The sequence below is a fragment of the Carcharodon carcharias genome, chromosome 19 (assembly GCF_017639515.1).
Source record: "Carcharodon carcharias isolate sCarCar2 chromosome 19, sCarCar2.pri, whole genome shotgun sequence".
NCBI classification, from domain to species: Eukaryota; Metazoa; Chordata; class Chondrichthyes; order Lamniformes; family Lamnidae; genus Carcharodon; species Carcharodon carcharias.
In genome coordinates this window covers 96,278,768-96,304,368 of record NC_054485.1, presented here as the reverse complement: position 1 = coordinate 96,304,368, position 25,601 = coordinate 96,278,768, and the positions used below count along the sequence as shown (strand labels likewise).

At 43.5% G+C, this 25,601-nt stretch overlaps 1 long non-coding RNA gene across 1 annotated transcript; it reads left to right on the top strand.

Annotated features, from left to right (window-relative positions):
- The first annotated feature begins 20,061 nt into the window (after positions 1 to 20,061).
- Positions 20,062 to 25,064, top strand: LOC121291397. Its single transcript, XR_005945994.1, has 4 exons — positions 20,062 to 20,218; positions 20,477 to 20,530; positions 23,435 to 23,492; positions 23,691 to 25,064. It is a non-coding gene; the product is annotated as an uncharacterized LOC121291397 (long non-coding RNA).
- The last annotated feature ends 537 nt before the right edge of the window (positions 25,065 to 25,601 follow it).

The window sequence follows — 25,601 nt, the reverse complement described above, 5'->3', positions numbered from 1 at the left end:
TCAGTCATGTGCAACATAACTCACAGTAACTTAGAAACATAGAAAATGGAAACAGGAGTAGATCATTCGGCCCTTCAAGCCTGCTCCGCCATTCAATTTGATCATGGCTGATCCTCTATATCAATGCCATATTCCCGCACTCTCCTCATACCCCTTGATGCCTTCAGAGTCCAGAAATCTATCTATTTCCTTCTTAAATATATTTGGTGACCTGACCTCCACAGCCCTCTATAGTAGAGAATTCCACAGGTTCACCACCCTCTGAGTGAAGAAGTTTCTCCTGATCTCAGTCCTAAATAGCCTACCTCGTAATTTGAGACTGTGACCCCTTGTTCTAGAGCCCCCTATCAGACGAAATATGCAACCTGTCTGTCTCGCCCTGTCAGAATTTTAAAGATTTCAATGAGATCCCATCTCATTCTTCTAAACTCCAGTGAATACAGGCCTAGTCGGCCCAAACTCTCCTCATACCACAATCCTGCCACCCCAGGAGTCAGTCTGGTGAGCCTTCACTGCACTCCTCCTAAGGCAAGTATATCCTTTCTTAGGTATGGAGACCAAAACTGCACACAATACTCCAGGTGTGGTGTTACCAAGGCCCTGTACAGCTGCAGTAAGACATCCTTGGTCCTGTACTCAAATCCTCTCGCAATGAAGGCCAACATACCATTTGCCTTCTTAACTGCTTGCTGCACTTGCATGCTTGCTTTCAGTGATTGGTATACAAGGACACCCATGTCCCTTTGTACATCAACATTTCCCAATCCATCACCATCTAAATAATACTCCGCCATTCTGTTTTTCCTACCAAAGTGGATAACTTCACACTTATCCACGTTATACTGCAGCTGCTATGTGTTTGCCCAACCACTCAACTTCTTTAAATCACCTTGAAGCCTCTTTACATACTCCTCACCACTCACGTTCCTACCTAGTTGTGTGTTGTCAGCAAACTTGGAAATATTACATTTGTTTCCCTTGATATATCCTTGATATATATTATGATTAGCTGGGGCCAAGCACTGATTCCTGCAGTGCCCCAGTAGTCACTGCACGCCATTCCAAAAAGACCCATCTATTCCTACTCTCTGTTTCCTGTCTCCTAATCAATTCTTAATATATATGCCAGTATATGAACCCCAATCCCATGTGCAGTAATTTTACACACCTTACTGGGACTTTATCAAAAGCTTTCTGAAAATCCAAATACACCACATCCACTGGTTCTTCCTTATCTATTCTGCTGGTTATGTCCTAAAAAAATTCCAGTAGGTTTGCCAAACATGATTTCCCTTTCATAAATCCATGTTGACTTTGTCTAATCCTGTTGATATTTTCCAAGTGTCCTGTTACCACATCCTTTATAATAGACTCTAGCATTTTCCCTGCTACTGATTTTAGGCTAATTGGTCTGTAATTACCTGTTTTCTCCCTCCCTCCTTTTTTAAATTTGGCACCCTCCAATCTGCCGGGACTGTTCCCAGAATCTACAGAATTTTGGAAGATGACAACCAACTACTATTTCCATGACCACCTCCTTTAGTACCCTGGGGATTTATTGACTTTCAGTCACACTATTTTTTTTTAAATAATACTAATTTCCTTCTTTCCTCCTTCTCACTAGACCCTTGGTTCCCTAGTATTTCTGAGAAGTTATTTGTGTCTTCTTCCATGAAGACAGAACTAAAGTCATTGTTTAATTGCCCTGCCACTTCCTTGTTCTCCATTATAAATTCTCCCATTTTGACTGTAAATGACCTCCATTTGTCTTCACTAATCATTTCCTTCTTACATACTTATAGAAGCTTTTACAGTCTGCTTTTATGCTCCTTGCAAGTTTACTGCCAAAGATGTCATAGACAAAAGGACAAAGAGGTGTTGACGGTGATCACTCTCATACTCTATTTTTCCCCTCTCAATCAATCCCTTGGTCCTCCTTTGCTGAATTCTAAACTGCTCCCAATCCTCAGGCTTGATATATGTTCCAGCAACTTTATACGACTCCTCTTTGGAGCTAATAATTTCCTTAATTTATTTTGTCATCCATGGTTGGGTGGCTTTTCCTGTTTTGTTTTTGCGCCAGAAGGGAATGTATAACTGTTGCAATGCTTACATTCATTCCTTAAATATTAGCCATCACCTTTTAATGAAGCTCCCCAATCTCTTGTAACCAACTCACCCTCCTACCTTCGCAGTTTCCTTTGTTTAGATTTAGGACTCTAGTTTCGGATTGGACTATTCCACTTTCCATCCTAATGAAGAATTCTATCATGTTATGCTCAACCTTCCCTAAAGAACAACAAGATTATTAATTAACCCCTTCTCATTGTACAATACCAAAGTGACAAGTGACAGTTGCTTGTCCTGCTTTCTACCCTTAATGTCACCATTACCACATTCCTTAGATTATATCATCACCGTCAACACCCCTTTGTCCTTTTGTCTATGACATCTTTAGCAGTCTTTTCTTTGCCTCCACCTATCACTGGCCCTATATCCAGCTTCACCTGTCCCACCCCCCTCAACCAGCTTATATTTCACCTCATTTCTATTTTTCCTTAATTCTGATGAAGAGTCATATGGACTCGAAACATTAACTGTATTCCTCTCCACAGATGCAGTCAGACCTACTGAGTTTTTCCAGCTATTTTTGTTTTTGTTCCACTTCTGGGGTTTTGTGTCTAGACTGCCCATAAGTTTCCATGCTTATTTTACTATATGGAAAACAATGACCTGTTTGCATTAGTATCTGATTACTCATTTACTCTTGATATTTCCTTATATGATTCGCTTTTTGTGTTACGTGGTGTCGTCACAATGTTGGATGATCATGCCAATCATCATTTTTGGATTTAGCGGGAGGTTTTGCAGCTGGATGGCCTTCTTGCCGGTAACCTTCCCCATCTATCCAGGCTGGGGACCGGCACTGATTCACGCTGGCTTGCCTGCACCACTGGCTGGATTATTTATTTATTCTTTATCATAAGTGTTTATTTGTGTACCATGATTACTCACATCGATGTTAGTTTGGAAATTACCACATACTTTGCTTGACTTTGGTGAAAAGCCCACAGAAGGAAGACAGGATTTGACTAGTACAGACTAAAATGATCTGCCCTGAATCCTCCTCTCCTTCAAATATTTATCCAATTTTCCCATAAAAGATGGAATAGCTTCTGACTCAGCCATTCCTGCGGCAAAACATTCCAAGCTCCCACAAACATCTGCATAAAGAGATTCCTGCTCACTTCCCTCTAAGTAACAATGTTAACTTGATGGCTCTTCATCATTGATTTCCCAAGGAAAGGAAATAGGTTTCTCCCTGTTAACTCTATCAGACCCTTCATCATTTTAAAGAGCTCAATTGAACCTTAAGTTAGTCCCAGTACCTCAAGCTTTGATGTCACAGGGTTTTCCAATCTTGGCAGCATGCTGGTGAATCTACACATGTACTATGGTGTTAATGCCCTGCCTGTAATAGAATGCCCAAAACATTATTTCCCCTGGCCTAATGAAACTTTTGTGCATATTTATCATCACTTCTTTACTTTCATATGCTAAGCCCCTATACGTAAAATGCTCTCGGCCTCTTTTATTACTTTATTTATTGGCACTTCGAGCAAATTATATATTTGGTCCTATTCTCTTTGCTTGTCCAAATCCCGTCAGATGGAATCGAGTGCAATGATGGCTTTAAATCCAGGAACACCTGAGCTAACAGAAGTGCAGAGCACCATTGCCATACAGGCTGCAGCAGTTCAAGATGTCTCACTGCCACCTTGTCAAGGCATCAAGGGACAGGGAATAAATGCCAACCTTGCCAGCAATGTCCACATCCTGAGATTGGAGCTTGAAATGTTTTGCCACAGCGAGCAGCTCAGCCAGAGACTGTCACATCAAGGGAAGGCTGGATAACTACTGGAAGCAGGGGAATATGAAATATTACAGGAAGGGAGCAGCACAGTGGAATTAGCTTTGGATTGTTTTTGTAAAAAGTCTACATCCTAGTCAAGAACCCTACGTCAACTTGGTGTGCCCTTCCTGTAAATTAGATCATTCTTTCACCAGTCTAAATAGTCTTGTTTTGCACACACCTCACAAAATCAACTTGCTCTATTGTACATTAAGCCCTGGAGGACATAGAGTCATAAGGCAGTATAACACAGAAGGCAGCTGTGCTGCCCATCAATACTATGCTGGCTTTCTGTCGTGCAACCCAGTCAATTCCAATCTCCTGCTCTATCCTCACAGCCCTGCAGGTTCATTTCCCTAAAAAAAATAAGCAGTAAAATGGGCGAGAGGAGCTGAATACATGCTGCAACAATGTATTACATTTATGTAGCACCTATAAAAAGAAAATCACAAGAAGCTGCCAAGCAGTTTTATTAAGCATGATTTATCACTGAGGACAGCTCACCAAAAACTTGATCAAATAGGTTTTAAGGAGCTTCTTAAAGAAAAGGGAGTTGAGAAGCGGAGAGGTTTGGGGAGGGAATTCCAGACTTGAATGCCTAGGCTGCTGAAGGCATGTCCACCAATGGTGGGTCAATGGAAAACTGAGATGCGCAGAGACCAGAATTGGAGCAGCACCAAGACCTTGGTAGTTTCTTGGACTAGAGGTCAGGTACAGAGATAGGCAGGTGTGATGACATGGAGGTGCTTGAAAAGAAAGATGAGAATTTAAGAAGTGAGGCACTGCCAGGCCATGAGCCAATATAGGTTAGCGAGCACAGACAGTGATAGAGGAATGGATTTGGGCAACAGCGTATTGGATAAACTCAAGTTAAGGAGGCAATGTGGCAGGCCTGCCAGAAGAGCACTGGAATATTGGAATAGTCAACTCTAGAGGTAACAAAGTCATGGATGAGTGTTTCAGGAGCAGATGAGCTAAGGCAGAGCTGAGGCAGGGCTGGAGATAGCCCGGGTTTCACAACCTATAATGAAATTACACAGGGAACACTGTCGAAAGGAGCAGAATTGCTTAACGCTGTCTCGAGAGTTGATGAAGATGACAAGCGGATGGTTGTTGCTGGGAGTTCCTACATTAATGCCGAACGAGATGTGCAGATATGGCACTCTTGTGAGGCAATCTATGCAAAAACATGTTCACAAATACTAAATGTAAATCTTGCCCACACCCCTATGTTAAATTTGTTCCTTTAACTATTCAGTTTTATTTTCTGCAGCCATGGAAGAGCAAGGAAGCTGGAGCTTCGGTTAACACAATCATGACAACACTCCAGACAATTAAGTTTAACACTCTCATGAATTTTGCAATATTTCCAGGAGTTGCATGAAAACCACAATGACTGTTCGAAGACATTTTCTACTAAACATGACCAATCTTGCTTTCCCACATTGCTTCTTACACAGTTTCTCATTTTCTGGCTGAATTAACCAGTTCCTTTTATCAGCAATGCTCACAACTGTTCCCTTCATTGGAAGCTAAAAATCCACATTCCTGACCATTGTCATCGGGTCTGGATTATCTAAACTGCTTCAATGGTTAATAATTGCCCATTGAATGCTCCTTCTTTACTTGACATTATCTTTCTGAGTCACAATTTTGCTTCCCCCTCAGCTTTGGCCCAATTAGTAGCATTCTCGCTTCTGAATCAGAAGGTTTTGATCTCGGGACTACCTGTTGAGCAGGTTTTGCTGTTTGCGGGAGCTGGCTGCTGCAAATTGGGGGGAGGGGGGAGCTGCATTTCCCTATCTTGTACAGTGACTGCACTTCAAAAGGGCTTCATTGGCTACAAGAAGCACTTTGGAGACCTCCTGAGGTTGCCTTCCCCCATTGTATTCCATGCAGGCTCCTGAAACCTGGTGTAACATTGTCGAGGGGTTCGCAGGCCAGGCAAAGCCTGACAGGGGCCATTAATGTGTGTCCTGTGCCCCCTGCTCCCCCAACCAAGGTTGTGAAAAGTGCCATATCAATGCATGTACTTTTCTTTTTTTTTAAATGGAGTTAAGGTGTGGGGCGAGTGGAGAAAGGGAGGGAAACGGGCAGAGGGAGGCAGAGGCATACCGGGGATGTGTTATTTTCAAATACACTGGAAGATTCCGGGATCGCTTAAGAGCTAGGCCAGAAGCACAAATAAAAGTGGGATCAAAGCAATGAGACCAGTTCTGGTTTCGCTGAATTTTGTCATCGTCAGAAGCAGGCGTGGCTAGTACTTGTTTACACATGAATCGACTTCGAACTGCCACTTCAACTTTCAGCTTGGTGCGGGTTGCCAAATAGAATAGAGTTGCCAAAAAAAATTTTTAAAAAAATAAAAAAATGGCAACAGTTTCCCTGAAGTGGTATCAGCACCCCATGGACAGGTGAGCTGGAAGGTTACAAACGGCTGGCCGGATGGGTGAGTCTGCCAGTCCCTGGGTCCTTTGTTAACGCTCCGCTGTTTCTGCAGATTCATGGACAAGGTGGCCCTTGTCAGTGTGTCCACCTACCGGGATCGTTACCTGGAGGAGCTGGAGAAAAGCACTGGCCACTCGGGGGGGAAATGCACCCAGCGAAACGGAAGTCTGAAGGTATTGTTTCTCAGCCCGGAGTTACCATGCTTTTGTACTTAGTCTTTTACTTCCATCTGCTAAACATTGTTATCAAAGTGGGTGGTGGTGGTGTGTGGGGGGAACGACGTTTGAATCGCCCTTCCCTGTCCCCATCCATTTCTGTCAGATGTTAATTTCTGACTGGTTTTGACAATTTTCACTGGCGACCTGTGCCCACGGTCAGAATGGGTAAATTTAAAATTGGACTGTTTCACTCCACACAAAGCTAGTGCAATTATTCCTCCTTCTCCGCCCCTTGAGCAAACTCGGGTTGTATCCCTTGGAATTTTGAAAGTTAAGGATCAGAAGTTTCAAGATTTTAAGGGAAACAGAAAGGAATTAGCTTCTCTCTATCTATCCTTTCATTTGGTTTAGGAATAGGGGATCTATTTCCAAAAAGATGGAGACAGACCTTTCAGGAGATAAATTAGAAAGCGCTCCAGCACACAAAGGGTGGTAGAAGTTTCGAATTCTGTTCTGCAAATAGCAATGACATGAGATCAGTTGTTGATTTTAAATTTGAGGTTGGCAGAGGTTAATCAAAACCATTAATGGATATGGGGCAAAGGAGGGCATATGAAGTCAGACTGTAGATCAGCCAAGATCTCACTGGATGACCGAACAGGCTCAAGAAAGAACTTGAATTTATATAGTGCCCTTAAAATGTCAGGACATCCCAAAGTGAACAAAATGACAGCCAGTGAAATACTTTTGAACTGTATTCACTGCCGTAATGTAGGAAACTTGGCAGTAAATTTGTGCACAGCAAGCTCCCACAAACAGATAATGACCAGGATAAAAGCAAAATACTGCGGATGCTGGAAATCTGAAACAAAAACAAAAATAGCTGGAAAAACTCAGCAGGTCTGACAGCATCTGTGGAGAGGAAGACAGAGTTAACGTTATGAGTCCCTAGACTCTTCATCAGAACGTTAACTCTGTCTTCCTCTCCACAGATGCTGTCAGACCTGCTGAGTTTTTCTAGACAATGACCAGGTGTTGGTTTTAGTGATGTTGATTGAGGGATAACAATATTACTCAGGACACCAGTGATAACTCATCTGCTCTTCTTCAGAGTAGTGCCATGGCATCGTCCCTGTTCTTCTGAGGGAGTTTTAAAATCTCATCTGAGAGACAATAGAGCACTTCCTCACTACTGCAATGGAGTGTCATCTTGGATTTTTATGCTTAAGTTCTGGAGTGGGACTTGATCCTACAATTGTCTGACTTGAAGGTACCCACTGAGCCACAGCTAGCTGGCCCACTGCTATGCCCATTTGTGTATGTTTCATTTAACTCCATCTCTTCTTCACCTAGAAGAATACCCCTGGAGTTGACACTCCACTTGGTGCAATAACTAATTCGTGGTGAAATTGGCAAATGCACTGAAAATAGACTAAATTTGGCATTGACAGGTTCTATCTGGTTGTAGGAATGTTTTGTTCCCCTTTCACCTCTTTCACGAAGAGTAGGAGACCAGTAGCTTTCAGCAACAAGTTCTGAAGCAGCTGAATCATTTTACCATTAAAAAGGCAAAGACCTTTCCTGATATCAGGTTTTAGAGGGTGAGAACAATTAGACCCTGGAATAAACATAGAAAGATAGGAATTGCTGGGTCCAGCCAATTCACCTTCCGCCATCCTGGTGGTTACATATTACAATGATGCTGTTGGTGCTGACTAATCACAGCAAAAAAAAAGACTATCAACTAGTCAGCAACAAACCCTGATAAAATAGGAACATAAGCATAGGAGCAGGAGTAGACCCCTTGTGTCCACTCTGCCATTTAATAAGATCATGGCTGATCTGTGTTTCGAATCCCATCTACCCCAATAACCTTTGAATCCCTTGCCTAACAAGAATCTATCTACCTCTGCCTTAAAAATATTCAATGACCCCCACCCCACCTTTTGAGGCAGAGAGCTCTGAAGTCACACCACCCTCTGATAGAAAAAAATTCTCCTCATCTCTGTTCTAAAAGGGTGACCCCTAGTTCTGGACTAACACACAAGAGGAAACATCCTTTCCATGTCCACCTTGTCAAGAACATTCTGGATCTTATCTTCAATCAAGTCAGCCCTCATTCTTCTAAACTCCAGTGTAAACAAGCCCAGTCTGTCCAGCCTTTCCTCATAAGATAACCCACTCATTCCAGGTATCAATCTAGTAAACCTCCTCTGAACCGCATCCAACGCAGTTACATCCTTAAATAAGGAGACAGAACTGCACACAGTATTCAAGATGGGGTCTCACCAATGTCCTGTATAACTGACGCATAACATCCTTACTTTTATATTCAATTTCACTCGTAATAAAGGAGAGGACATGCTGCCCTTATTTTTATGTCATTCTATGATTATATACTTTATGTTGTTAAATAGCAAAACATATGACAATTTGTGAAGTAGAAAATCTGAGTACATTGGAACAAAAGAGTTTCCTTGCAAGTTGACAATCTGGGAACTATAAAATTGAGGATTATGCAGTGCCACCAGTGGTGAGGGGGTGTAATTGCAGTATGACATGAACACAATAGTTTCTGTTTACTTGTGGGCATTGAAAATTATAAGGAAAAAAGCTGGTACAAAACTGTGACAATAGCAAAGTTGCACAAGCAGATGTAAGTGTTTTTAAAATTGTAGATAACATAATTTACAATTTATCATTGTTATTGTGCATTTTATTCTGTTTTGTTAGTCTTAGCAGCGCTTTAAAAGTAAATGGGAGTGGAGGGAAATAGGCTACTGATTGATATGCTAACACCATTACTTATACATTTCAGGGAAGTCGATTGGACACCAGCACTAAAAAACATTGCAAAGAAGCTTCAATCTAAACCAAAAATATGGTGAAGTTTTCCAAGATTCTTCAAATAAACAGGTTCTCAAGAAAATGTCAATGACAATCTTTGTTATGTACTTTCTTTTGTGTAAAAAGCATTACATTTACAATTTCTTGCTAAAATTCATAGCACTGTTTACTTGGAGTCAGCTACTTCAATGCACTTCTGGCCAACCCCCTACTCACCAAAAAAATTAGTGTTGGTGCTAGGTCAAGGTTTTTTTCCCCAACCGTTGAGAGTAATTATAGTAAGGGAGCTTTAATGTATCACTGAGTGTAGTGAAGTTGTTCATTGTGTAATGATTTAAGAGGAAACTGTGTGAGTGATCCAAAATAGGAAAATTGAAAATTTAGAACAAGGAAGGCGGCAGTCGTGAACTGCCTCGGCAGGCTCTGAGTCAGACAACCTTCTTCTTGCCATCTACTCTTCTTCCTTGTGCATGAGTTTTGCCTGAGGTTCTCTGCTGTAGCTCTGAACTCTGCAGCCCAAATTGGCAGAACCAGTGGGTATGCAGGTGGAACAAATGGCACTGTGCGATGTCAGTCTCAAACACTAGAAGGGCTGAGCAGCAGCAATAAAGCAAAACTTGGCTCCTAGTCTAGTGACACCATGAATTTAAAAGTCCCATTCTTGTGCTCAAATCCTTCCAAAGCCTCACCCCTCCCAACACTTAATTTCAGACCTACAACCCTCTGTGAACTTTTATGTTCCTCCAATTTTGACCACTTGTACATATTTGTGCCATCATTGGCAGCCATACCATCATCTGCTTAGACCCCAAGCTCTGCAACCCCTAAAGACTTACTTGACCCCCCTCCTCACCAATCTACCTGTTGCAGATGCATCTGTAAATGATGGTATTTGTAGGAGTGACCACCACACATTGGCACTACCACTGTGCTAAATGGGAGAGATTTTGAATAGATCTAGCAACTCAAAACAGGGCATCCACGAGGTGCTGTGGGCCATCAGCAGCTGCAGAATTGTATACGACCACAATGTGTAACCTTATGGCTTGGCATATCCCCCACACTACCATTACACCCTGGTTCAATGAAGAGTGTAGGAGAGCATGCCAGGAGCAGCACCAGGCATACCTAAAAATGAGGTGTCAACCTGGTGAAGCTACCACACAGGACTACTTGCATGCCAAACAGTGGAAGCAGCATGCAATAGACAGAGCTAAGCAATGGCTCAACCAAAGGATCAGGTCTAAGCTCTGCAGTCATGCTGCATCCAACTGTGAATAGTGGTGAAGAATTAAACAACTAACGGAGGAGAAGTCTCCACAAATATCCCCACCCTCAATGATGGGAAAGCCCTGCTCAAAGACATGGCTGAAGCATTTTCAACCACCTTTAGCCAGAAGTGCTGGAGGTCCCTGGCATCAAAGATGCCAATCTTCAGCCAATTCGATTGACCCCACGTACCATCAAGAAATGGCTGAAGGCACTGGATACTGAAAGGCTATGGGCCCTGACAACGTTCCGGCAATAGTTCTGAAGAATTGTGGTCCAGAAGTAGCCACGCCCCTAGCCAAGCTGCTCCAGTACAGCTATAACACTGGCATCGACCCAGCAATGTGGAAAATTGCTCAGGTATGTCCTATCCACAAAGAACAGGAGAAACTCAACCCAGCCAATTACACCCCCACCCACCCCCCACCCCCACCCACCCAGCCACCCCCATCAGTCTATTCTAAATCATCAGCAAAGTGATGGAAGGGGTCGCTGACAGTGCTATAAAGCGGTACTTACTCACCAATTATGTGCTCGTTGATGCTCAGTTTGGGTTCTGCCAAGGCCACTCAGCTCCTGACCTCATTACAGTCTTGATTCAAACATGGAAAAAAAAGAACTGAAATCCTGAAGTGAGGTGAGAGAGACTGCCCTTGACATCAGAGCATTTGACCAAGTGTAGCATCAAGAGTGGGAAAAAATTGAAGTCAGCTGGAATTAGGGGAAAATTCTCCACAGGTTGAAGTCATGCCTAGCAGAAAGGAAGTCATGCCCAGCACAAAGGAAGATGGTTGTGGTTGTTGGCGGTCAATCATCTCAGCTCCAGGACATCACTGCAGAAGTTTCTCAGGATAGTGTCCTGGGGCTAGTCATCTTCAGCTGCTTCATCAATGACATACCCCTTTCTAACCTTAAGATAGAGGCTATGTTCACTGATGATTAACAATGTTCAGTAACATTTGCGACTCCTCAGATACTGAAGCAGTGTGTGTTCATATGCAGCAAGACCTGGAGTACATTCAGGTTTGGGCTTATAAGTGGCAAGAAACATTTGCACCACATGAGATTCAGGCAATGACCATCTCCAAGAAGAGGGAATCTAACCATCTACCCTTGATGTTCAATGGCATTACCATCGCTGAATCCCCCACCATTAACATTCTGGGAGTTACCATTGACCAGAAACTGAACTGGACCAGCCATATATATACTGTGGCTACAAGAGCAGGTCAGACGCTAGGGATCTTGGGATGAGTAACTCACCTCCTGACTCCCAAAGCCTGTCCACCATCTACAAGTCAGGACTGTGATGGGTTACTCTCCACTTTCCTGGCTGAGTGCAGCTCAAACAACATTTAAAAAGCTCAACACCATCCAGGACAAAGCAGCCCGCTTGACACCCCATCCACCACCTTAAACATTCACTCCCTTTATAAAAATTTATGCACAGGATGCGGGCTTCACTGGCTGTGCAAACTATTAAGAGTGGAACCACCTACAAGATGCACAGCAGTGATTCACCAAGGCTTCTTCAATAATACCTTCCAAATTAGTGACCTCTACCATCTAGAAAGAGAAGGGCAGCAGGTGCATGGAGCACCACCGACATTCTAGCTACTTAAACTTAAGGTCATCTAAGACTCTATTGCCCTTGCTCCAACTCGCATTGACTCCCATTCACCCAAACCCCTGTGGTCACTGACTGACTGCCAGTCAAACAATGCCTTGATATTAAAATTCTTACCCTTGATTTCAAATCCCTTGCTCCCCCATGTCTCTGTAATCTCCTCCAACCCCACAACTCTCCAAGATATATGCACTGTTCCAGTCTGACCTGTTGAGCATTCTCAATTTTAATCACTACAACATTGGCAGCTGTGCTGTCAACTGCCAAGGCTCTAAGTTCATGAGTTCAGTTATTTAGACCTCTCCGCCTCTCTAACTTACTCCTCCTTTAAGACGCCCACTTAAAACCTGTCTTTTGACCAACCTCTTGCTCACCTGTATAAATACCCTTCACATGCTCAGTGTCAATTTTTTTTATATAACGCTCCTGTGAAGCATCTGGTGTTGACGCTATTTAAATACACTTGGTGCTATGTGATCACTGTTATTACACAGGTTTTGTAATTTATGGTACAAACAACATCCTTTCATGAGAAGGAAGAAACTAAAATAGTCACAAACATGAAGGAGAAATCCAAAGGTAGAAGGTTGTTCAAAGGGCATTCAAGTGGGTCTGGAGTCACACATAGGCAGATTTCCTTCCCTAATGGACATTAGTGAACCAACAATAGTTTCACAGTCTATCATTATAATTTCAATCCCAGGTTTTTATTGAATCCAAATTCCACCAGCTGTCATGGTGGGATTCAAATCCAGGTCCTCAGAGCATTACCCTTGGGTTTCCAGATCACCAGTCCAGTGACAATACCACTACACCACCACCTTCCCACTGATCAAATTTCTCAGCAAGATGTAAAACAATATGGAATTAGATTTTGTACTCCGGTGGACACACGAGTCTTTAGTAGAGAGTGATGGCTGGATAGGGCAGAGCCTCACTGTGATACTGATAATACTCAGCAATGGCTCTTTTGGGATATATTAATATTTGGTGATATTACCCAGTACAATGAATATATCTTTGACCAAAGTAACATCTTGTGACAAGTTGCATCAAGACATTTAGTTGCATATGTTTTAGGGCTGCACGTCAATTTGTTTGTGTCAGTTGTTGGTGGCATTCCTGCCTCTGAATCACAACATTCTGGCTTTAAATTCTGCTTGGGCACAAAAATCAAGGCTGGCACTCTAACGCAGTACCGAGGGAGTGCTGCATGTCAGAAATGCCATCATTTGGATGAGACATGTAACCGAGGCCCCATCTGCCTTCTTGGGTGGGTGTATAACATTCCATGGCACAATTTTCAAAGAAGAGCAGAGGAGTTATCCCTGGCCAATATTTTATCCCACTACCAACATTAGAAACAAGAGATTATTATCTAATTGCTTCTGATGGGAGTTTGTCGTGTGCAAATTGATTGCTGCGTGTCCTGTATAACAACAGTGACTGCATTTCAAAAAGTGCTTCATTGACCATAAACACTTTGACATAAACACTTCTGCTTCCCACTCCATCCCACTCTCTCCTCCGCTCCCTCCAATGCAGGAGGCGTACAACAGAGGAGCGGTGAAGGAAACAGGAGAGCATGGCAAGCACGGGGGAATGGCAAAGAGAGCAGGAGGAATTGCGAGAGGGTAGCAAGGAGAGTGGGAGGGAGCAGCAAAGAGACCTGCAAGAGGAAGTGGGAGAGTGCGGCGGGAGAAGCAGGTGGAAGCAGTAAGTGGGAGGGAGAAGGAGCAGGAATCAGGAAGGAGCAGCGGCAGGAGGCAGACAGCAGGAGTTGGAGCGAGCGGAGAGAGAGTGAAAGCAGTGTCGTGTATTCTTCTCTTTGGTCTGTGCTGCACCATCTTCAATGCAGGCAGCTGCTAAGGACTTCACTGTCAGAGGCTGCAGGCACTGCAACTGTGACATCAGCAAAGAGAGCCTTCTTCAGACTGGACTGTTTGATGCCACGGACTGCACCCCCTCCACCTTCTGTTTGCAGCAGGCACCCAGACTGAGTGCAGTCAGTGAATTTGCACTTCAGTGTGTGTGAAAGTGAGTGTGCCTGAAGTCTGCAGTCTGTGCTGGTCCCTGGTGCTTGATATCTATTCCTGGTATTTGAAACCTGGCCCCTGGTGCCTGGTGCCTGAGTTTGAAAGTTGTCCTCTAGTCTAAAATCAAAAAGCACCTACTGGAACAGTCACCCTATCAGCAGGGGCTGAAGCAGCCAGTGAGAGCTCCTGTCCATCTCAGAGGCAATGTGGCAGTTATATTGCAGCCTCTGTAGCATTGAAGCATCAGCTTTAGTTCAGTGGGAGACATGTCCCCTTCTGTGTCAGGAAGTTATAGGTTCAAATCCAACTACATAGACTTGAATATAAAACTTAGGTTGACACACCCTTTGGAGTACTGAAGGAGGGAGCGCTGCATCTCTGAGATGCTGCCTTGTAGACAAGGTGTTAAACCAATGCCTGCTATCTCAGGTGAATGCAAAAGATCCCATAGCACTATTCAAGAAGAGAAGTGGAGTTATCCTGGAAGAGAAGTGGAGTTATCCTGGGTCTCGAAATGAGCTCCTGATCATACTTTCACATTATTACTAAAACCACCAATTTTCAAATCCATAACATCACCCAACTTCACCCCTGCTTCAGCTCATTAAGACCCTCATTCATATTTTTGTTACCACTTTGACTTGTTTCTGTCAATGCGCTCCTGGATGTAAGGAGGCTACATTCTACCCACCGTAACTTTGAGGTCATCCGAAACTCTGCTGTTCATGTCCCTACTCGCACCAAATCTTGTTCACCTATCGCCCCTTTGTTCACTGTCCTACATAAGCTCCCAGTGAAGTAATACCTCAATTTTAAAATTCTCATCCTTTTTAAATCCCTCCATGGCCTTGATACCCTCCAACCCATCTTTGCAACCTCCAGACCCACAACCACCTATGAAATTTTCATTCATCTCATACCAGCCTGTTGTTTTTAATCACACCACTATCAGTGGTGGTGTCCATAACTACCTTGGCCTTAAACTCTTCAATTCACTCTCTAAACCTCTCCGGTTCTCGCCTCTCTTTCTTCTTTTAAGATACTCCTTAAAACCTACCTCTTTGACCAAGCTATTAGGCATCTTCCCCAATATGACTCAGTGCCTAATACTGCTTTACAATCAATCCTGTGATGCACCTAGTGATGTTAAAGTTGCTATATAAATATAATTTGCTGTTGTTGATGTTATTGGTACCCAGGCCAATATTTATCCTTTGACAAAAGTTACCGAAGCAATTGTTTTTACATGGCTGTGAGATCATGCTGTGTGCAAATTGGCTGCTGCATTTACTACATTACAATAGTGATGACAGGCATAAAGTTGGTTGTAAATGGCTTCATGATGCCCTGAGGTTATGAAAGGTTCTATATCAAGTCAATCTTCACTGAATGTCCTGCTCTACTCCAGCCCAACCCTGCAACCTGCAACATCCCAGGTCCCACTAAAATAATTAACAAAGGGATGTTCACAAAAAGTTGGACCAGTTGGGCCTGTATCCATTGGAGTTTAGAAGAATGAGAGGTGGTCCTTATTGTAACATATAAGATCCTTAGAGGACTTGACAGAGTGGATGCTGAAAGGATGTTTCCCCTTGTGGGAGAGACAAGAACTAGGGGACACAGTTTAAAAATAAGGGATCTCTCATTTAAGATGGAGTTGAGGAGAATTTTTTTCTCTCAGTGGGTTGTGAGTCTCTGGAACTTTTTCCCAGAGAGCAGTAAAAGGTGGGTCATTGATATTTTTAAGGTTGAATTAGATTGATTCTTGATTGACAACAGTGTCAAAGGCTATAGCGGGTAGACAGGGAAGTGCAATTGAAGCCATGGCCAGATCATATTGGATGGCAGAGCAGGCTGGAGTGCCAAATGGCCTACTCCTGCCCCTAATTCATGCGCTCATATGTTTGTATCCTCTTGTGCAGGCAGGGTATATAGCTGCAGTAATAAATGAATAGCTTTCATCTGTCTTTGCTGGATAAGAGGATGCTGCCAATGTAGCAGATGAGGTAGTAGCAATACTGGTCAGGATAAAAATAGATAAAGAGGAAGAAAACTGTAAACTCTTCAGACTGGAAATCTGAATTCCAGAAAAACCAGTTGTCTGTAAGTATTTTCAGCAGGTCCTGCGCCTCACGAGGTTGCCATTCACGGCATTGATACCAATTGCAAAACAGAAAAGAGAGAGAGTCAAGGTAGGTGATGGAGGAGGAAAGGTCAGCAAACAGGTAGAAATTAAATTTAAAAATCAAAGCCTTTCACACTATGAGTACATTTCTGGGAAAGGAAATTGCTCTCAGTTTTTTATATTGAATGTTTATCATTACTCTGTTTTCCCCAGCCCTGAGCCTGCTGGTGTTTCTAATTCTGGCTTTTGCTGTCCAAAGGTATACAATAGTTTGAGCAGTAATTCTTGAGCAGACGCATGGTAAATGGTACAGTATCAATAAGAGAAACTATAAGCACTTGACACCTCTTCATCTTGTGCAAACAAACATTGAGCCATTGACAAAAGAGATCACAGAAAAAATAGCTAATTATAACATTATAAATCAGTCAATCAAACAAGGTTTTCCCTTGAGTCGGCATGGAGGGTATGAGGGGCTACTGGGGGTAGCTGGGGAACATGACTTGGTATTGAATTAGCATGGAGGAATGGGGGTGGCATGGAGATTGGGTGGCAAGGGGTGAGGGGTGAGGGCTAGAGGTTTTAAAATGTAAGCAAACAACTGGGACAAAGTCCCAGAGAACTGAGGCGGGCACTTATCCAACTCATCTTGACACTCAGCCACCACTGTGGCCACCTCTGATCTGCATCCACAGGTGTCAGGCCTGACTCTATCCTGCACCAGCACTCCCCAAACCACCCCTCCTTGGAGGGGAGTTTGTACCACTCAGGATGCTTTCTACTGAGGCAGGTGTGGCAAGCCAGATCATTTCTCTACTCAATCTATCCCATTCGGTAGTGAAAAATCCAGCCATAGACCCAAGTCAGAATGGTGTGTGACATTGAGGGGGCTTGCAGATGTTGACATCCTCTTGTATTGGTTGCCCTTGTCCTTCTATTGGGAGAGGTCACTGGGTTTGGAAGGTGCTGTTGAAGGAAGCTTGCTTGACAAATCATTGCAGTGGGGATGTTTGCTGATGATTGCACAGTGCTCAATATTATTTGCAACTCCTCAGATACTGAAGCAGCTTGTGGCTGTTTGCAATAAGAACTGGAGAACACTCAGGATTGGGCTGATAAATGGTAAGTAACATTCATGTGACATAGGTGCTAGGCAGTGACCATCTTCAACAAGAGAGAATCTAAGCTTTTCTCCTGTTATTATCCCCATGGAGACCAACAAACCAAAAGAACTGAATTTACTGAATGACCTCACTGAGAAAACTAAATTGACAAGATTTCACTTTTATAACTTTTACTTTAGCAATCAAACCAAAATCATCATAAATTAAACATGAATTAACAGACAAATTAACAGTCAATTCATTTTATGAATTGCACATTAAATAGTAAACACAACAAAGATGACCTCACTGAGAAAACTAAATTGACAAGATTTCACTTTTATAACTTTTACTTTAGCAATCAAACCAAAATCATCATAAATTAAACATGAATTAACAGACAAATTAACAGTCAATTCATTTTATGAATTGCACATTAAATAGTAAACACAACAAAGATAAATCTCACAGATTTACTGGGCAGTCTACTTAGTAATATGGTATTAATTTCAGCCAAAATGTCTGAACTTCCTCGAGTAAAATTCCAGCTCTTTTCCTTCAAGGATTCAGCCACTGATCCTCATCTGACAGCAGCTCTCAAACAACTCGTGTTCCATGGACTCGAGTCTTGACCAAAATGGCACAATCTTGCAGAACCTCCTCAGCTCTGTGCATGACAGATTGATGGTGTGGATCCAGCAGAATCACCTTTATCTGAGTAAATGAGATTGGGCCAACGCAACAAAACAAAAACAGCCAAAAACAACGCCCCCAGCACAGGGATCAGCAACCCCCGGCGAAAATCACAGCCACCAGTACTTCCCTCCACCAATAATGCCTCTGGAGGTCCACAACACAGGCACAAAGACCAGGCATGCAGCCCTGTCCCCCCACCCCCACACCCAGGCAACCAGCTTGCTCTGACTCCACACACAATGGAGCCGAACACCATTACACGCATAACTTTCAGTGGCATTACCATCGCTGGAATCCCCCACTATTAACACATTGAGAGTTATTTGGGTTGAGTGGATGGTGTCTCTGTGTAAGAAAGGAACTTACTGCTGAGTGTATAAAGGTCCTCAGCTGCTGAAGGCTGAATTACCAGTGTTTCTAATTAAAATGAAGAAGATTGTTGCATGAAAGACAGTGAGTCATTCCAATGATGAGCATTATCTGGTTCTTCTAGGATTCCTAGAAGTATGCAAATATCACCATTCAATAGGGATGTACATTGATTCTGAAGTACATAGAGAAAATCAATGATCTGTCACCCTTGTAGCTAAGAGGAACATTGGAAAATTTATGCCACCTTGTAACTTGATGTCTGATGAATAAAGGCTGAAGTCAGTTGAGGGCATCTGTTAATATGTTAACAGTTGCTCCAGTATCATTTAAAAGAAGTATTGAACCTTGAACCTGGACTGTAACTGACCAGTAGTCTGAATTAAGACTATCTACTTCCTCTAGGAACTTTATAGTTTTGTCTTTTTCCAGACTTTTCATTTCTGGTGAGGAATGTGTTTCATAAGTGTTAGTTGGCCTGCAACTTTGATTAAAATTGCTGGATTTGCAGAACTGCTTGGAATGCCCAGTCTTGCCACACTGGAAGCAGTCCATGCCCCCTTCTGGGCAGGCTTGATGTCTATGCTGGCTTTCCGTGCCACAACATGAACACCTCAAAATGGCCACCAGCGTGGAGCTTCCCACCCTTCCGGTTGGTTTGTCAGGCTTATGTAGGGGTGGGGCCGCTGCCTATGAGCCTACCCAACCTAAGGAGCCACGTGAAGCCTTGCAGTGATCCGCTTAAATGCTCTAAGCTCAGCCCGCCCCGCACACTGGACCGCTTGTGTAAGATGACCTTCGGCCTGCAGAACATTGGAGAGTTTCTCATCCCAAACACCCACGACTACGCAGTCACAGATTAGCTCGCCCTTCAGCGCCCCAGTATCCACAAGAGCTAGCTAGTCGATATAGGTGGGTTCAGAATAATTCAGTTGACTCCCCAGGTCGTTGTGAGCACAGGTTAAAATGTGCTCTCTCAATTACTACATTTTGCTTTGGGTTAAAATAGATGTCAAAGGCTTTAATAATGGAAAAGCCTGCAGTGGACTTCTGCACACTCTGCCTGACGAAAACCTCGTCTGCTACTGGACCTACTGCATAAAGAAAGGAACTAACTTGGAGCTTTTGCTCTTTTTCCTTGAAGGCCTGACGTTGCTTGATACTGGGGGAAACATAGTTTCTCCATATCTCCCACTGCTGACCTCTCCATGGGCCCTCACGGTAGTCAAACAGGTGGGGCAAGGGCTGCGACTGCTCACTAACTATAGCCGCCTTTACATCCCTTCCACCGCGCCTCCTTCTTGGCTGAAATCTCTCAAGCTGCTTTTCTCTGTGATCCCTACAGCAGCTTTGCGGGGGATATCAGACCTAGGATCCGATTGAATGGGGGGGGGGGGGGGAGACATAGGCTTGAGGGGCCGAATGGTCTGCTCCTGTTGCTCTGTTCGATGTGAAGAGGAAATAACTAATTACAGATGAACCGAAAGCCTGGTTCGTTAGTTTTCGATTTGAATTTGTGCTGGGCGGAGACAAGTGGGACGTGTACGAGCATAAATGCTGTCTCAGGGTTCACTCCTCTTCTTCGCTGTACAGTGACAGATCAGCAGGATCGACTCCGGCTGCTGGGGTGAGTGACTCTACTTTCACGAACACTGGACGTTAAAGCCAGATCTGCGAACTAGCAGAGATCCTGCCAAAGATTGGTCCAGCATTTAGCTCCATGCAGCCGGTTGAAGCCGCGGGTCTTAATGATATGTAAAGTTGGGTAACCCAGTGAAGGATCAGTACTTGGGCAAAGTCAGGGGGCTGGTCCGGTTGCGCTGAACTATGGCGCTGCTTCGTTTAAAATCACATGATTGAATGTAATTTATTTACTTATGTTCAGGGTAAGAAGAGGCCAGAGACCAATCCCTGAGGAGAGATCTTTAAAAACAAAAAGGTAAAAAAAAAAGCAAAATACTGCCGATGCTGGAAACCTGAACCAAAAACAGAAAATGCTGGACAAACTCAGCAGGTCTGGCAGCATCTTTGGAGAGGGAAACAGAGTTTCCAGTCCGTATGACTTTTATTCGGAGGAAGGTACACCTAATTGAAGAAGGACAACTCTGTTCCCCTCCACAGATGATGCTAGAACTGCAAAGTTTTTCCAGCATTTTCTGTTTTTGTGTAAAAATAAATAATTCAAGTATAAAATGTTCTGACTGTTTTGTACCAGGAGGGTAAATAATAATAATAAAGATGCTGGAAAAAACTCAGCAGTCAGGTGAGGAGTGCAGGAAGGACAAAAGGGAAAGTCAGTGATCAGGGTGCAGGTTTGGCGAGATTAAATAACTAAAGGTTTCATGATACAAAAGCGAAGGAGAGTGGCAATGGGTATAGTGAAGAAACAAAAGATGTGTCTGGATGAGGCACTATGTAAAAAAATGTTCTTCCTCACATGCTCCCCCACCTCCCGCATCTTTTGCTCAAAAACATAAATCTGTGTCGCTTAGTCCTTCTATAATCTGCAGCCTTAATCTGTCCACCTCAGCCTTGAATATATTCAATAACACAGAGGACACAGGAGATTTATAAGAATGCAGCCAGGACTTGAAAATTACAGCTATGAGGAAAGATGGGATAGGCTGGGGTTGTTTTCCTTAGGGCAGAGGAGGCTGAGGTGACCTGATTGAGGTGTACAGGATTATGAGGGGCTTAGATAGGGTTGACAGGAAAGACTTGAATCCCCTAGCTGAGGGGTCAATTACCAGGGGGCATAGATTTAAGGTGATTGGTAGAAGGATTAGATAGGACATGAGGAAGCTTTTTCACAAGGGTGGTGGGCATCTGGAATTCACTGCCTAAATTGGTAAATGAGGTTGAAATGCTCAACTATTTAAAAGGTACCCAGATCTGCATTTGAAGCTCTGTAGCCTGCAAGGCTACGGACCAGTTGCTGGAAAATGGGATTCAAATGAGCAGCTAGTTTCTTTCTCATCTTTTTCTGGCTGGCACAGACATGATGGACTGAATGGCCTCTTTCTGCACTGTAACTTTTCTGTGGTTCTAATGGGAACAACTTCTCTTTGTCTACCTTATTGAAACCTGTCAAAATCTTGCATACAGCTATCAAATCTCCCCTCAACCTCCTTTACTCCAGGGAAATCAAGCCCAGTTTCTCCAACCTAATCTATATCACAGGATCATTAAAAAAAGAGCAGGATTAGGTCATTCGGCCCATTGAAACTGCTCTGCTATTCAGTAAGATCTTGGCTGATCTGATCGTGGCCTTAACACCAATTTCCTGCTTGTCGCCCATAATGCCTGACTCCCTTTTGATCAAAAACCTGTCTACCTCAGCCTTGAATATACTCAATAACCCAGTCTCCATTCTTCTCTGGGGAAGAGAATTCCAAAAACTAACAACCCTCTGAGAGAAGAAATTCCTCCTAATCTCTATGTTAAATGGGAGACCCCATAATTTTAAACTGTGCCTCCTGGTTCCAGATTCTCCTATGAGGGTAAACACCTCTCAGCACCTATCCTGTGAAGCCTCTTCGGAATCTGATATGTTTCAGTAAGATCCCCTCTCATTCTTCTAAACTCCAATGGGTACAGGCCCAATCTGCTCAACCTTTCCTCGTAAGACAATCCCTTCATCCCAGGAATCAACTAGAGAACCTTCTCTGAACTGCTTCCAATGCAAGTTTCTCCTTCAGTGGGGAGGTCAAATTGTACACAGTACTGTGGTTATAGCAAGACTTCCCTTCTCCTATACTCCACCCTCCTTGGCTGGAGCTCATTAAAAGCCAACATTCCATTTGCCTTCCTAATTACTTCCTGTAGCTGCATGCTAACTTTTTGTGATTCACGTCCAAGGACACACAGATCCCTCTGGACTGCGGCATTTTGCAGTCTCTCTGCATTTAAACAATATGCTGCTTTTCTGTTCTTCCTGCCAAAGTGAACAACCTCACATATTTCCACATTATATTCCATCTGCTAACTTTTTGTTCACTCGCTTAACCTATCTATATCCCTTGTAGCTAAAATACCCCTTCCCTGGAACCATTCTGGTAAATCTCCTCTGCACCCGCTGAATGACCTCCCTAAAGTGTAGTGAGCAGAATTGGACACAATACTCTAGTTATGGCCTAAACAGAACTTTATGAAGGTACAGCATAACATTTCTGCTTTTGTAAGCAGTACCACTATTTATAAAGCCCAAGATCTCATGCTTAGATAACTACTTTCGCAATACATCCTATCACTTTAAAGATCTGTGCACATGAATCTGCAGGTCCTCCTATTGCTGCACACTCTTTATAACTTTCATTAAGTCTACATTGCTCCCCCCTATCCCTTCATACTTCTCTGTATTGAATTCCAATTGCCATTTGACTATACATTCTGCAGACTTGTCCACATCCTCTTGCAGATGATTGATATCATGTTAAAAGCAAAATACTGTGGATGCTGGAAATCTGAAACAAAAACAAAAATAGCTGGAAAAACTCAGCAGGTCTGACAGCATCTGCAGAGAGGAATGCAGTTAACGTTTCAAGTCCGTATGACTCTTCATCAGAACATTATGTCGTGTTAATTGTTTGCCATACTTTCCAGTTTGCTTTTGTCAATGAATTTTGCGCTGACCCTTGGGGAAACTCATCGTTTTTCAAAGTGGAGGGCGGTTGGTAATCATGTACCGTGACTCACTGTTTTCTGCCCTTTGGCTAATTTTTTAATCTCAGCTGAGAAAAAAACATACATAAATCAAGGCATAAACAAATAACAAGAGAGAAGAAGATAAAGAGAGAATGTGTGTGTCAGGGAGAGACATTAACTTTTAGTACATTTATTGCAGATTTTAAAATGGGACAAGGAAGAAATAGCAAAAATCATAGAACCCAGATTTGGAGAAGGTAAGATATTTCCAGGAACGTATTAACAGCTAAACCAAATGCTCCAACCTTCAGCTTCCTGGGGCTTGAACGTTAAGGGATTGGAGTTCAGTGAATTTAACATATTTTAATTACCCACTGAATTATGCTGAGCATTCATGTGAAGCAGGAGGTGTATCAAGTCTTCAATTTCCAACCTAATATCTCATCTTCTTTCAGGTTTCGTGAGTTGTTCCTGGCAGTCAGTGTCTCTGCTTTTTTGGATCGCTGCATTGAAGAGAAATATGGAAAGCCAAAGCTGTCTTCATGATTGACACAGTTGAAACCCGAGGCACACAATATGTGAGACTGTATCCCACACACTAAACTCAAGAAAGCAGAGGGAAAGATTGAGAGTGGGAAGCACATGCTAATAAGGGCGATTGTTCAGTGCGCCAGAGTAGTGAGGGTGGAAGGTTAGAAGGACAAATGCTGCTGAGGAGAGACTGAAGAACACAAAAAAAGCAGCCCCTAGCTGAAATGTGCCACTCAGGATCACAGCTGAGACAATGCAGCACATTAACCAGGCCCATCAATAATGGCACTGAACATCTGAACAACCCTCATCTGAAAGTTTACATAGAGCTTAAATTGCCCTTGAACTAAGTGGCTTCCTAGGACATTGGAGAGAGCAGTTAAGTGTCATCCACATTGCTGTGGGTCTGGAGTCACATGCAGACCAGCCCAGGTAATGACAACAGATTTCCTTCCCTAAAGGACATTAGTGAACCAGATGGGTTTTTATGAAAATCAAGTGATGGTTCCAATTCCAACTCAATTCTGGAGTTTATTAATTAATTGAATTTAAATCCCACCAGCTGAATATGTGTGTGTGTGTGTGGGATACATTCCAGCATACGATAGTGGACTCGGTTTCTGTATTCATTCTCCTTTCATTTGCATTTTAAACTCTCCCTGTTTCCACATTCTGTTCACAACCATTTCTGTTGTCTTGTTCTTTGTGATTATGATGCACTGTGTATTAATAATCCCAAATGGCTGGATTTTATAAAATGAAATTTCAGCCGGAGACTCACCAATTGATGCGACTCCAGGATTATTCACACTCTATCAAGAATCACTGCAGTTCTGGTGTACTTGCGGCCTGATCCCAGAGTCCGGGGATGTGATCTGAAGCAAAGAGGAATGAGCCTCACTACTGGGGTTGAAAGTTGCCCTGTCATTGGATGTAAAACAAGGGCAATGTATACCAATACCTGGTCATGAGGTTCTGCACAAAATGGCCATCACCATATATCAGTGCTCACTGTTTGTACACTGGCTGAAATCAGTGTGGCATCACATGCCCCTGATTCAATACCCTCCTGCAGAATCTGTAATGAATGATGTGTAGTACATGTGGCGCAAAGTTTAAAAGGCACAGGGCCCAGGAGATTTGTTCTGTTTCAGGACAAAATGAAAGTTGGAGCGCAACATACACTGGCTGTACATCTCAGACACTGTGCAAGCAAATTTCTTTTTTTAATGACTTAGTCACTTCTCATCGATGTGTCAATGCAAAAGAAAACCAAATAAAGCTCACATTTTTCTGAAGCTACTCTTTAGGAGAGTGGGTATGAAATTTATGATAGCTTGAGAGAGAATTAATGCAGGGAGGGTGACTGCTGAAGTCAGGGAAGGTGACTGCTGGGGGGTGAAGACAGTCGCTGCTGGGAGGAGAGACGGTCGCTGCTGAGGGGAGGGAGGGTCACAATGCTGGAAGGGAGAGTCGCTGCTGAGGGGAGGGACGGTCACTGCTGGGAGGAGGGGGGGGTTGGTCGCTGCTGATGGGAGGGTCACTGCCGAGGGGAGGGAGGGGCGCTGCTGGGAGAAGGGAGGGGCGTGCTGGGAGGAGGGGAGCTCACTACTGGGAAGAGGGAAGGGCCCTGCTGATGGGAGGGTCACCGCCGAGGGGAGGGAGGGGGGCTGCTGGGAGGAGGGAGGGTCACTGCTGAAGAGGAAGGAGGGTCACTGCTGTGGGGCGGGAGGAGAGTCCATTCTCAGGGAAGAGGGAGGGTCACTGCTCGGGGTGGGGAGGAGGGTCATTGCTGTGGCAGGAGGAGGGTTATTGCCGGAGGGGAATAGGTTCAC